Raw genomic sequence first — 12,434 nt, forward strand, 5'->3', positions numbered from 1 at the left:
AGCATTTGTGAAGTCCACAGTCTAGAGGCACAGACTTACTAAAAGACTGCGACGTATTCATAGGACAATAGTAGGGCTTACCACACTCCCCCAATACCTTACCATCACTTTACAAAGGCCTGCTTACAGTAGGTCCTTTTACCCCATACACTGTGTCCAGCTATCAAGAGAAAATTAGAAGGCATGCTAAAAAGACCAAAAAACAGAGTTTAAATAGACAGAACAGGGCTGGATGTGGTGGCTCACTCCTGTAATCCCAGCACTTTGGGAAGCTGAGGCAGGTGGATCAGAAGGTCAGGAGATCGAGACTATCCTGGCTAACATGGTGAAAACCCTGTCTCTACAAAAAAAAAAAAAAAAAATTAGCCGGGCGTGGTGGCGTGCGCCTGTAGTCCCAGCTACTGGGGAGGCTGAGACAGGAGAATCGCTTGAACCTGGGAGGCAGAGGTTGCAGTGAACCGAGATTGTGCCACTGCACTCCAGCGTGGGCGACAGAATAAGACTCCGTCTAAAAAAAAAAAAAAAAAAATAGAACAAGTATCATAAACAGACTCAGATATGGGAGTTATTCAAACTTATTAGACCAGGAATTTAAAATGACAAATAATATCAGGGCTTTCATGAATAAAGTCAACAGCATGCAAGAACAGATGGGCAGCGTAAGACAGGTAGAAACTGCACGAAAGAACCAAAAAATACTAGAGATGAAAAATACCACGACAGAAATGAAGAATGTCTTTGGTGGATTAGTTAGGAGACTGAACACAGCTGAGGATATCCTCTGTGCTTGAGGATATTTCAATAGAAACCTCCAAAACTAAAAAGAAAAGAGGAGACTTAAAAACCCCACAAAAGGGCCGGGCGCAGTGGCTCACACCTGTAATCCCAGCACTTTGGGAGACCAAGGCGGGTGGATCACGAGGTCAAAAGATCGAGACCATCCTGGTTAACAAGGTGAAACCCCGTCTCTACTAAAAATACAAAAAAAAAATTAGTTGGGCATGGTGGCGCATGCCTGGAATCCCAGCTACTCAGGAGGCTGAGGCAGGAGAATTGCCTGAACCCAGGAGGCGGAGGTTGCGGTAAGCCGAGATTGTGCTATTGCACTCCAGCCTGGGTAACAAGAGTGAAACTCTGTCTCAAAAAAAAAAAGAAAACCCACAAAAAAACAGAACATCAGCACTGTGGGAAATTATGAAAGCATAACTATGTGTATTGAGAGAAAAAGAGAAAGTAACAAAAGAAAAGACATATTTGAAACAATGATAGTAATTTTTCTTTTCTTTTTTTTTTTGAGACAGAGTCTTGCACTGTTGCCTGGGCCAGAGGGCAGTGGCTTGATCTCAGCCCACTGCAACCTCCACCTCCCTGGTTCAAGTGATTCTCCTGCCTCAGCCTCCCAAGCAGCTGGGATTACAGGTGCCTGCCACCACACCCAGCTATTTTTTTTGTATTTTTAGTAGAGATGGGGTTTCACTATCAAGTTGGCCAGGCTGGTCTCAAACTCTTGACCTCATGATCTGCCTGCTTTTGCCTCCCAAAGTGCTGGGATTACAGGCGTGAGCCACCACGTCTGGCTGGTAATTTTTCAAAATTAATGTCAGACACCAAACCACATATTTAGGAAGGTCGGAAAACATCAAGCAGGATAAATGCCAAAACGACAGCTGGTTGGGTACAATGGCTCACTGTAATCCCAGCACTTTGGGAGGCCGAGGCAGGAGGATCACTTGAGGCCAGGAGTTCCAGAACAACCTGGGCAACAGAGAGACCCTGACTCTACAAATAATAAAAAAACTTTGCCAGGCGTGGTGGCACCTGGTCTCAGCTACAGGGAAAGCTAAGCGGAAGGACTGCTTGAGCCCTAGAGGTCAAGGCCACAGTTAGCTATAATTGTGCCACTGCATTTCAACCTGGACGTCAAAGCGAGATCCCATCTCTAAAAAAAGAAAAGTTGGCACAGTGGTTCACACCTGTAATCTCAGCACTTTAGAAGGCCAAGTGTATTCCCAGCTACTCAGGAGGGTGAGGCAGGAGAATTGCACTTGAGCCCAGGAGCTCGAGACCAGCCTTGGTAACACAGGGAGACTCCCTCTTTACAAAAAATAAACAAATAAAAATTATTTGAGGGCAGTAGCATGTACCTGTAGTCCAGCTACTCAAGAGGCTGAGGCCAGAAGATCCGTTGAACACAGAAGATTGAGGGTGCAGTAAGCTATGAGCACGTCACTCCACTGCACTCCAGCCTGGGTGACAGAGCAAGACCCTTTCAATTGTTCTGTCATAAGCACACATGCACATGTATGTTCACTGCAGCACTGTTTACAATAGCAAAGATCTGGAACTACTCCAAATGCCCATCAATGATAGACTGGACAGAGAAAATGTGGCACATATACACCTACACCATGGAATACTATGCAGCCATAAAAGACAATGAGTTCCTGTCCTTTGTAGGGACATGGATGAACCTGGAAACCATCATTTTCAGAAAACTGACACAGGAACAGAAAATCAAACACCGCATATTCTCACTCGTAGGCAGGTGCTGGACAATAACACATGGACACAGGGAGGGGAGCATCACACACTGGGGTCTGTTTGGGGGGACTAGAGAAGGGATAGAACGGAGTTGGGAGGGATAACATGGGGAGAAATGCCAGATACAGGTGATGGGGATGGAGGCAGCAAACTACATTGCCATGTATGTACCTATGCAGCAATCCTGCATGTTCTTCACATGTACCCCGGAACCTAAAGTGCAATAAAATATATATTTTTTAAAAAAAAGAGGGGCCGGGCGCGGTGGCTCAAGCCTGTAATCCCAGCACTTTGGGAGGCCGAGGCGGGTGGATCACGAGGTCAAGAGATCAAGACCATCCTGGTCAACAAGGTGAAACCCCATCTCTACTAAAAATACAAAAATTAGCTGGGCATGGTGGTGCGCGCCTGTAGTCCCAGCTACTCGGGAGGCTGAGGCAGGAGAATTGCTTGAACCCAGAAGGCAGAGGTTGTGGTGAGCCGAGATCGCACCATTGCACTCTAGTCTGGGTAACGAGCGAAACTCCGTCTCAAAAAAAAAATACAAAAATTAGCCAGCGTGGTGGCGGGCAACTGTGATCCCAGGTACTTGGGAGGCTGAGGCAGGGGAATAGCTTGACCCTGGGAGGCAGAGGTTGCAGTGAGCCAAGATTGCACCACTGTACTTCAGCCTGGGCAACAGAGTGAGACTCCGTCTCAAAAAAAAAGATAGAAAGAGCACTGAACAAGGTCAAAGTAAAAGTAAAATAAAAACTTGTACTTTTTGTTTTGTTTTGTTTTTTTGAGATGGAGTTTTGCTCTTGTTGCCCAGGCTGGAGGACAATTCTCCTGCCTCAGCTTCCCGAGTAGCTGGGATTAAAAACATGCGCCACCACACCCGGCTAATTTTGTATTTTTAGTAGAGACAGAGTTTCACCATGTTGGTCAGGCTGGTCTTAAACTCCTGACCTCAGGAGATCTGCCCACCTCAGCCTCCCAAAGTGCTGGGATTACAAGTTTGAGCCACCTCACCCCGTAAACTTTTACTTTTCTTATCCTTAATCGATCTAACAGGTAACAGTTGGTTCAAATATTAACAATGATGTATTTGATTACTATGCATTTATTATGCACATAGACATTGTATATTGATGTATAAGTGAAATGAATGACGGCAACAATACGCAGAAGGGAGAAGAATTGGAATTGTTTTGTTATCATGAGGTACTCGCATTAACTATGAAGCACGTTGTTGCCTAGACTGGAGGACAGTGGCACAATCTGGGTTTACGGCAGTCTCTGCTTCCAGGGCTCAAATGATCCTCCCACCTCAGCCTCCTGAATAGCTAGGACCACAAGCACACACCACCACGTTGAGCTAACTTTTCTGCTTTATTAAAAATTTTGGGCCAGGCAGATGGCTCACGGCTGTAATCCCAGCACTTTGGAAGGCCAAGGTGGGCAGATCACCTGAGGTCAGGAGTTCGAGGCCAGCCTGACAAACATGGAGAAACCCTGTCTGTACTAAAACTACAATATTAGCCAGGCGTGGTGGCACATGCCTATAATCCCAGTTACTCGGGAGGCTGAGGCAGGAGAATCACTTGAACCCGATGGGGCAGAGGTTTTGGTGAGCCGAGATCGAGCCATTGCACTCCAACCTGGGCAACGAGACCAAAACTCCGTCTCAAAAAAAAAAATGTTTTTTTTGGTAGAGACTAAGACTCACAATATTGCCCAGGCTGGTCTCAAAATTCTCAGCTCTAAACTCCTGTAAACTCTTGGACTCTAATTCTTAATGTGTATGCACCTAACAACGGGGATCAATGGCAAAAACTGGTAGAATTGCATGGACAAATAGATTAATCTACTATTATAGTTGGAGACTCCAATACCCCCTTATTAGAAATGGGCAGGCTAACCCAAAAAACAAGGAAAAAAAAGAGAGAAATGGTGCCAGGGGCTATGCCTCATGCCTGTAATCCTAGCACTTTGGGAGGCCAAGGCAGGTGGATGGCCTGAGCTCAGGAGTTCGAGACCAGCCTGGGCAACACAGTGAAATCCCGTCTCTACTAAAATACAAAAAATTAGGCCTGGCTCGGTGGCTCCACCCCACCCAGACTATTTATTTATTAATTTAAGATAGGGTCTTGCCAGTGGCATGATGTCAGCCCCCTGAAACCTCCGCCTCCCAGGTTCAAGTGATGCTCCTGCCTCAGCCTCCCGAGTAGGGGAATAGCACAGGCGCCCGCCACATCACTTGGCTAATTTTTGTATTTTTAGTAGACAGGGTTTCACCATGTTGGCCAGGCTGGTCTCAAACTACTGGCCTCAGGCAATCCGCCCACCTCAGCCTCCCAAAGTGCTGGGATTACAGGCCTGAGGGTTGCAGCCTGCCAATAAACTTTTTAAAATAGAAATGACACAAAGTATGCTCTCAGATCACAATGGGATTAAAGTAGAAGTAAACAACAGACTGATAGCTGGAAAATCCCCCAAATTTGGCAGATTAAACAACACACTTCTAAATAACGCATAGGTCAAAGAAGAAATCTCCAGAGAAATTGCAAAATATTTTGCATTTGGATGGGCATGCAGGCTCACGCCTATAATCCTAGCACTTGGGGAAGTTGAGGGGGAGGATCACTTGAAGCCAGGAATTTGAAATTAGCCTGGGCAACATAGCAAGAACTCATCTGTACAAAAAATTTTAAATTAGGCAGGTTTGGTGGCACATGCCTGTAATCCCAGCTACTCTGGAAGCCAAGGCAAGAGGATCACTTGAGCTCAGGAGTTCAAGGCTGCTGTCAGCCATGGTTTTGTCTACTGGAGACAGAGTGAGACCCTGTCTCCCCTAAAAATAAACATAAGTTTTTTTTTAAAAAAAGGCTGGTCTGAGTGCAGTGGTGTTTACAACTACTTGATCACAACCAGTTACAGATTTCTTTGTTCCTTCTCCACTCCCACTTTTTCCCTTGACAAGCCTTAAAAAAAAGACAGCCTGGGCAACATGGCAAAACCCTGTTGCTATTAAAAAAAAAAAAAAAAAAAAAGATTAGCTGGGTATGGTGGTGCGTGTACTCCCAGCTACTTGGGAGGCAGAGGCCAGGAAGCAGAGGTTGCCGTGAGACAAGATCAGGCCACGCTAGCCTGGGTGACAGAGCCAGACCCTGTCTCAAAAAAAAAAAAAGAAGAGAAAAGAAGAAAGATATCTAAAAGCAACTGAGGCTTCCAACTTGGGAAACTAGAAAAAGAAAAGCAGATTAAAACCAAAGTGAGCAGTAAAAAGAAGTAACAAAAATAAGAGCAGAAATGAATGAAAGTTAAAAAAAAAAAAAAAAGAAATCAATAGAGAAAATCAACAAAACCAAACGCTGGCTCTTTGAAAAAACAAATAAAATCAATAAGCATCTAGCCAGGCTAAGAAAAAAATATAGAGGACACAAATTACTAATATCGGAAATAAAAAAAGGAGGCCAGTATGGTGGTTCATGCCTGTAATATCAACACTTCGGTAGACTGAGGCAGGAAGATCTCTTGAAGTCAGGAGCTTCAGATCAAACTGGGCGACAGAACGAGACACAGCCTCAAAAAACAGTCTCACTCTGTTGCCCAGGCTGGAGAATGGTGGTGCGATCTTGGCTCACTGCAACTTCTGCCTCCTAGGTTCAAGTGATTCTCCTGCCTCGGGTTCTTGAGTAGCCGAGATTAAAGGCACCCACCACCACGCCTGGCTATTTTTTGTACTTTTAGTAGAGACAGGGTTTCACCATGTTGGCCAGGCTGGTCTTGAACTCCTGACCTCAGGTGATCTACCCACCTCGGCCTCCCAAAGAGCTAAAATTGCAGGAGTGAGCCACCATGACTGGCCAAAAAACTGTTTTTTGAATTAGCTGAATGTAGTCACATGTACCTGTAGTCTGAGCTACTTGGGAAGGGGAGGTGGGAGGATTGCTTGAGCCTAGGAGTTTGAGGCTACAGTGAAGTAGATCATGCCACTGCACTCCAGCCTGGGCAACAGAACAAGACTGACAAGAGGAGGAAAGAAGACAGGACAGGACAAAAGACAAGACAAGACAGAGAAAGAAAAGAAAGGAAGAAAGAAAGAAAGAAAAAGAGCTTTTTCTACTAGCGCGCGGTGTGATGGCAGCAGGTGTGGCCTCGAGATGTAGAATGACGCTGGTGAGTTCGTGGACCTGTACTTGGCGCGGAAATGCTCCGCCAGCAACCACATCATCGGTGGCAAGGACCACGCATCCATCCAGATGAACGTGGCCGAGGCTGACAAGGTCACAGGCAGGTTTAATGGCCAGTTTAAAACTTACGCTATCTGCGGGGCCATATGTAGGATGGGTGAGTCAGATGATTCCATTCTCTGATTGGCCAAGGCTGATGGCACCGTCTCAAAACACTTTTGATTGGAGAGAATCACAGATGTGGAGTATTTGTCATAAATAGTGAAACCCCCCCAAAAAAAAAGAAAGAAAGAAAGAAAAGAAAGAGAGAGAGAGAGAGAGAGAGAGAGAGGGAGGGAGGGAGAAAGGGGATTGCTTGAACCCAGGAAGCAGAGGTTGCAGTGAGCTGAGATCATGGTGCCACTGCACTCCAGCCTGGGCAACAGGGCAAGACTCCATCCACCCAACCCCCCTGCCAAACAAACAGGCCAGAGCTAGTGGCTCAGGTGGCTCAGCACTTTGGGAGGCCAAGGCAGGCAGATCACCTGAGGTCGGTAGTTTGAGACCAGCCTGGCCAACATGGTGAAACCTTGTCTCTACAAAAGTACAAAAATTAGCCAGGCATGATGGCAGGTGCCTATAATCCCAGCTACTTGGGAGGCTGAGCAGAAGCATCACTTGAACCTGGGAGGCGGAGGTTACAGTGAGCTGAGATAGTGCCGCTGCACTCCAGCCTGGGCGAGAGCGAGACTCTGTGTCAAAAAAAAAAAGAAAGAAAGAAAGAGAAGGAAGGGAGGAAGGGAGTAGAGAAGCGGGGAAGGAGGGAGGGAGGGATGAAAAAATAAATAACATTAGAACTGAAAATGAAATCAAATAATAATATGAACAACTCAGTGCCCACAAATTTGATAACCTAGATGAAACTGACCAAAAGACAAAATCTGCCAAAACTTACACAAGAATAAATAGATGGTGGCCAGGCCTGGAAGCTTATATCTGTAATCCCAGCACTTTGAGAGGCCGAGGCAGGTGGATCACCTGATTCAGGAGTTTGAGACCAACCTAGCCAACATGGCAAAACCCTTTCTCTACTAAAAAATATAAAAATTAGCTAGGCATGGTGGCACACACCTGTAATCCCAGCTACTCAGGAGGCTGAGGGAGAATCGCTTGAACCTCCAGGCAGATGTTGCAGTGAGCTGAGACCACATCACTGTGCTCCAGCCTGGGTGACAGAGAGATACTCCAACTGTCTCAAAAAAAATTAGCTGGGAATGATGGTGGGTGCCTGTAGTCCTGGCTACTTGGGAAGCTGAGGCAGAATTGCTTGAACCTGGGAGGTGGAGGTTACAGTGACCTGAGATCGCACCGGTGCACTACAGCCTGGGTGAAAGAGTGAGACACTATCTGAAAAAAAAAAAAAAGAATAAATAGATGATTTCAATAAGATTATATATATGTTTTTTTTTTTTTGAGACGGAGTTTCGCAGTTTCGCTCTTGTTAACCAGGCTGGAGTGCAATGGCGCGATCTCGGCTCACCGCAACCTCCCCGTCCTGGGTTCAGGCAATTCTCCTGCCTCAGCCTCCTGAGTAGCTGGGATTACAGGCACGCATCACCATGCCCAGCTAATTTTTTGTATTTTAGTAGAGATGGTGTTTCACCATGTTGACCAGGATGGTCTCGATCTCTTGACCTCGTGATCCACCCGCCTCGGCCTCCCAAAGTGCTGGGATTACAGGCTTGAGCCACCGCGTCCGGCCTCTCTACAATATCTTTCAGAAGATAGAAGCTGAGAGAATACCTTCTAACTCATTCTACGAGGCCAGGATTACCCTGATACCAAATCAGACAAAAACATTACCAAAAAAGAAAAGAAAACAACACACCAATATCTCTCAAGTATACTGATTGGGAACAAATCAGTATTCACAGATGATACAATCATATATCATCTAAAGAATCAACAAAAAAACTCCTGGAACTAATAAGCATTATAGCCAACTTGCAGGATGCAAGTTTAATATACAAAAGTCAATTGCTTACTAATATACCAGCAACAAACAAGTGGAATTTCACATTTAAAATACCATACAATACCATACCCAGGCATGGTAGCAGGACCCTGTAGTCTCAGCTACTCAGGAGGCTGAGGCAGGGAGAACTGCCTGAACCCAGGAGGCAGAGGTTGCAGTGAGCTGAGATCATCGTGCCACTGCACTCCAGCGTGGGTGACAGAGTGAGACTCCGTCTCAAAACAAAAACAAAAACAAAAACAAAAAAAAACAGGCCAGGCCTGATGGCTCATGCCTTAATCCCAACATTTTGGGAGGCTGAGGTGGGCAGATCACATGAGGTCAGGAGTTTGAAACCAGCCTGGCCAACATGGTGATCACAGCGGCTGATGCCTATAATCTCAGTACTTTGGGAGGCCAAGGTGGGTGGATCACTTGAGATCAGGAGTTCAAGACCAGCCTGCTCAACATGGTGAAACCCCGTCTCTACTAAATATACAAAAATTAGCTGGACATGATGGCAGGCGCCTGAAATCTCAGCTACTTGGGAGGCTGAGGCAGGAAAACTGCTTGAACCCAGGAGGGGGAGGTTGCAGTGAGCTGAGATCATGCCATTGCCCTCCAGCCTGGGCGACAGAGCAAAACTCTGTCTCAAAAAAAAAAAAAAATTAGCCTGGCACTGTGGCATGTGCCTACAGTCCCAGCTACTCAGGAGTCTGAGGCAGGAGAATCACTTGAACCCAGGAGGCGGAGGTTGCAGTGAGCTGAGATGGCACCACTGAACTCCAGCCTGGGCAACTGAGTGAAACTCCGTCTCAAAAACATAAAAAAAAAAGCAGGGCACAGTGACTCACACCTGTGATCTCAACACTTTGGGATGCTGAGGCAGGTAGATCACCAGGTCAAGAGATCAAGACCATTCTTGGCCAACATGGTGAAACCCCATCTCTACCAAAAATATAGTAATTAGCTGGGCATGGTGGTACGTGCCTGTAGTCTCAGCTACTCGGGAAGCTGAGGCAGGAGAATCGCTTAAACTCAGGAGGTGGATATTGCAGTGAGCCGAGATCATGCCACTGCACTCCACCCTGGCAACAGAACAAGATTCTATCTCAAAAAACAACAACAACAAAACCCACAATACCAGCTGGGTGCAGTGGCTCACACCTGTAATCCCAGGCTTTTGGGAGACCAAGGGAGGTGGATCACTTGAAGCCAAGAGTTCAAGACCAGCCCGGCCAACATGGTGAAACTCCATCTTTCCAAAAATACAAAAATTAGCTAGGCATGTGGTGCACCCCTGTAATCCCAGCTACTTGGGTGGCTGAGGCACAAGAATTGCTTGAACCCAGGAGGTGGAGGTTGAAGCAAATCAAGACTGTACCACTGTACTCCAGCCTGGGTGACAGAGTGAGATTCTATCTCAAAAACAATAACGACAATGCAATAATACCATTTATATTAGCAACCAAAAATAGGAAATACTTAGGTATAATTTTAACAAAATATGTACAAGATCTATACGGGGAAAACTACAAACCTTGAAGGGAGAAGTCAGGAATAACTAAGGAAATTGAGAGAGATTTCATACTTATGGATAGGAAAACTATGCGGCCAAGGTATCTGTAGCTGGGTGTAGTGGGATGTGCCTGGAGTCCCAGCACTCCGGAGAATAAGCCCAGAGAGTCACTTGAGCCCAGGAGTTTGAGGCTACAGTGAGCTAAGTTCACATCACTGCATTCTAGCCTAGGCAACAGAGGGAGATGTTATCTCTAAAAAATTTTTTTAAATTTTTTTTAAAAGATGTCAGATCTTCCCAACTTGATCTTTAGTCAATGTAATCCCAACCAAAATCCCAGCAAGTTATTATGGATATCAACAAACTGATTCTAAAGTTTATATGGAGAGGTGAAAGACCCAGAAAACCAAACACCATATTGAAGAAAAAGAACAAAGTTGTAGGACTGAGACTCAACTTCAAGACTTACTACAAAGCTACAAGAATCAAGATACTATATTGGTAAAATAGTAGGCAAGTAAATCAACAGAACAGAACAGACAGCCTAGAAAAGACCCACATATATATAATCAACCAATATTTGACAAAAGGGCAAAGGCAATACAATGGAGAAAAGCAAGACCTGTCTTGGTTGGGCATGGTGGCTCATGCCTTTAACCCAGCACTTTGGGAGGCCAAGGTGGGTGGATCACTTGAGGTCAGGAGTTTGAGACCAGCCTGGCCAATAGAGTGAAAAGAAAACCTCTACTAAAATACAAAAATCAGCCAGGCTTGGTGGTGGGTCCCTGTAGTTCCAGCTATTCAGGAGGCTGAGGCACAAGAATCACTTGAACCTTGGAGGTGGAGGTTGCAGGAAGCCAGGATCAAGCCACTGCACTCTAGCCTAGGTGACAGAGTGAGACTCCATCTCAAAAAAACAAAAAACAGCTGGGCACAGTGACTCACACCTGTAATCTCAGCACTTTGGGAGACCAAGGTGGGTGGATCATGAGGTCAGGTGTCCAAAACCAGTCTGACCAACATGATGAAACCCTGCCTCTACTAAAAATACAAAAATTATCCAGGCATGTGGTGTGCACCTGTAATCCCAGCTATTCGGGAGGCTGAGGCAGGAGAATCGCTTGAACCTGGGAGGCAGAGGTTGCAGTGAGCCGAAATGGCACCACTGCACCCCAGTCTGGGCAACAGACCAATACTCCATCTCAAAAAAAAAAAAAACAAAAACCAGACTAGGCAAAGGGGCCAGGCACAGTGACTCATCATTCTAATACCAGCGCTTTGGGAGGTCAGGGTGGCAGGACTGCTTGAGGCTGAGTTCAAGACCAGCCTAGGCAATATACAGAGACCCTGTCTCTACTGCCCCCCAACCAAAAAAATGCCCAAATGACTTAATAGACGTTTTTTTCTCAAGAAAATATACAAATGGCAAATAAGTACATGAACAGATGCTCAATATCATTAGACTTTAGGTAAATGCAAATTAAAACCCTCCCAGGTTCAAGCGATTCTCCTGCCTAGCCTCCCAAGTAGCTGGGATTATAGGCATGTACCACCATACCCAGCTAATTTTTGTATTTTCAGTAGAGACAGCGTTTTACCATGTGGGCCAGGCTGGATCACCTCAGGTGATCCAACCACCTCCACTTCCCAAAGTGTTGGGGTTATACGCATGAGCCACCATGCTCAGACAATCAGGTGGTTTCTTTCTTTCTCCCTCCCTCCCTTCTTTTCTCTCTCTCTCTCTCTTTCTTGAGACAAAGTCACTGCAACCTCTGCCTCCTGGGTTCAAGTGATCCTCATGCCTCGCCTCACGAGTAGCTGGGATTACAGGCACCCACCACCACGCCTGACTAATTTTTATAGTTTTAGTACAAACAGAGTTTTACCATGAGGCTGGTAAATTTGGTGATTCTTTTTATTTATGTATTTATTTTTGAGACAGAGTTTCGCTCTTGTAATCCAGGCTGGAATGCAATGGCGCAATCTCTGGTCACTGCAACCTCCACATCCTGGGTTCAAGCAATTCTCCAGCCTCAGCCTCCCAAGTAGCTGGGATTATAGGAGCACACCACGCCTGGCTAATTTTTGTATTTTTAGTAGAGATGGGGTTTCATTATGTTGTCCAGACTGGTCTTAAACACCCGACCTCAGGTGATCCACCCATCTCGGCCTCCCAAAGTGCTGGGATTACAGGCATCAGCCACTG

At 45.9% G+C, this 12,434-nt stretch overlaps 1 long non-coding RNA gene and 1 pseudogene across 1 annotated transcript; one reads left to right on the forward strand and one right to left on the reverse strand.

Annotated features, from left to right (window-relative positions):
- Positions 1-219: 219 nt before the first annotated feature.
- LOC144578168 (uncharacterized) lies at positions 220-2,205 on the reverse strand. Its single transcript, XR_013523470.1, has 3 exons — positions 2,145-2,205; positions 435-508; positions 220-340 (listed from the first exon to the last, which is right to left on the reverse strand). It is a non-coding gene; the product is annotated as an uncharacterized LOC144578168 (long non-coding RNA).
- Positions 2,206-6,686: 4,481 nt separating this feature from the next.
- On the forward strand, positions 6,687-6,938 carry LOC108593977 (small ribosomal subunit protein eS21 pseudogene; annotated as a pseudogene).
- Positions 6,939-12,434: the final 5,496 nt, after the last annotated feature.

This window comes from Callithrix jacchus, chromosome 10 (genome assembly GCF_049354715.1).
Source record: "Callithrix jacchus isolate 240 chromosome 10, calJac240_pri, whole genome shotgun sequence".
Classification (NCBI taxonomy): domain Eukaryota; kingdom Metazoa; phylum Chordata; class Mammalia; order Primates; family Cebidae; genus Callithrix; species Callithrix jacchus.